At 64.8% G+C, this 1,828-nt stretch overlaps 1 protein-coding gene across 1 annotated transcript in view; it reads left to right on the top strand.

Moving 5' to 3' along the window:
- Positions 1-1,828, top strand: part of FGFR2 (fibroblast growth factor receptor 2) — a 118,100-nt gene that overhangs the window by 50,484 nt on the left and 65,788 nt on the right. The window lies entirely within an intron of this gene.

Here is a 1,828-nt window from a genome sequence, read left to right as displayed (position 1 = left end):
CCTGGGGGTCACCCCGTCGAAGGCAGAGGCAGTCGTCCTTGGTGCAGCTGGGGCTTCCCCACAGAGGAGTTGGACGTCCGCCTGGGGGAGCAGGAAACAGACCTCACGGGGCCCCGGAGGCTGCGGGACTGGCCAGGGGGAGATGGAGACCTCCATCCCCTGGGGAACATGGTCCCCGAGAGCATGAGCCCCCCTCGCGGTTAGGCCCGCCCCAGGCCTGTGCCGTCCGGGAGGGAGGCCGTGGCCGCCCGAGATCCATGCCAATGTCTGTTTCTCCAAGAGCGAGCAGGTCGATGGTCGTCGTGAGCACGGGTCCCTCCAGCCTGGAAACCGGCCTCGAGCGTCACCGCGACGGAGGCTCCTTCACAGGCTGATGGCTCGTGGACCCGGAACAGTTATTACACTTGAATGCGGCCGAGCCAGCGGCGCCCGAGGTCATTAACAGACGCTCCGTCCCCAGCTCATTCCTGGGTGATGCTCAGGCACCGAGGGCAGGGGCGTCCCCAGAACCATCGCTCACGCCACGCGCTCGCCGCACGAGAACGAGAGAGGCCACAGGACGCCGCCTCCGGGGAAAAGACAACATAAAAACACCATTTTCTTTTTTTAAAGGTTTTCTAATTGGCTTTTCCAGAGAGAGAGGAGGGCAGAGGGGCAGAGAGAAACATCTACGTGAGAAACATCCATCGCTGCCCCCACACACCCGCCTCCAGGGCCCGAGCCGCACCTGGGCCTGCGCCCTGACGGCATCGGCCGCTGAGCCACACCCGCCGGGCAGGTCTTGAGATTCTCAGAGTTAAATTCAAAAGGCAGTGGGTGCCCGGCTGGCACTCTGCCCCCGGTTCCTCTCCGAGCATCTGCAGGGCACGGCCGTCTGCGCTCACGCCCGCGTCCCGGGAGATCGGGGCTGGGAGCCGAGCGGAGGGGAGCTCTTGCGCCCCGGGGACCTGGCTCGCCCAGCCTGCTCCGTGGGCACCTCCTGCAAAGCAAACGTCTTGGTGTTTAAGTTAAACGGGTGTTGGCTCCCATCTGCAGCCGTAAGTGCCCAGCCCCTGACACGTGTCACCCCGTTCACGCTCCCGCGTCCCGGAGGGGTGGCCTGGGGCCTCCGGGGGCGTGGCCCGGGCCGTGAGAGTTCGTGCGTCCTGGCAGCACTTGGTCTGTGTTGAGCTGCGGTTCGTGGGGGGCCGTGGTCATGGCCGAGGTTGAGGGGGGCTGTCCCTGTGCATCAGCCGGTGGTGGAGGGGAGTCGGCGTGTTTGTTGGCGCAGCCGCCTGGCGCGCAGCCTGCGTGCCTCCCGGCTCCTGCGTGTTTGCCTCTGCTTATCGCACACCTGGCTGTTGGGAAATGTCTGGGCTTTTTGTGCCACGGGGAAGCCAAACTTTGACCTTTCACCTTTGTGTTTTGGTGTCATCATCCTAAACGAAACCCGCATTCCCAGTTGTCCCCTGGAGGTAGCTGGGGGAGGGAGGTGGTGACGGGCGCCCGGGAGGATCAAGGCGATGAGGATTCCGAGAAACCTGTCTGAGCCGCCTCTGGTCTCCGTGGCGACGGGTGTGGGGTGCTTGCGGAATCCGGTTTCTGTCTCGTAGGGCGAGGGTTCGGGCTCCAGTCGGCTTTGTTCGGCCTCGAAGTGTCAGCCCTGAGAGCCTGGAACTAGCCAGGTCTGCAGCCCCATCCGCTCCGTCTGCTCCTGCAGAGGAACCGCAGGGAACGATTCCACGGAGATTGGGCCACGGGCAGGGGCGGGAGAGGCGCACGTGTTGGCTGCTGCAGGGTCCCTCGTCCCTGTGGCTCGAGTTTCTGCCAGGGAGGCAGGTCTGCAGGA

This window comes from Myotis davidii, unplaced genomic scaffold (assembly GCF_000327345.1).
Source record: "Myotis davidii unplaced genomic scaffold, ASM32734v1 scaffold1055, whole genome shotgun sequence".
In the NCBI taxonomy this organism is placed as follows: Eukaryota; Metazoa; Chordata; class Mammalia; order Chiroptera; family Vespertilionidae; genus Myotis; species Myotis davidii.
Note: the sequence above shows the minus strand (reverse complement) of the source record. Positions and strands in the feature narration are given on the sequence as shown.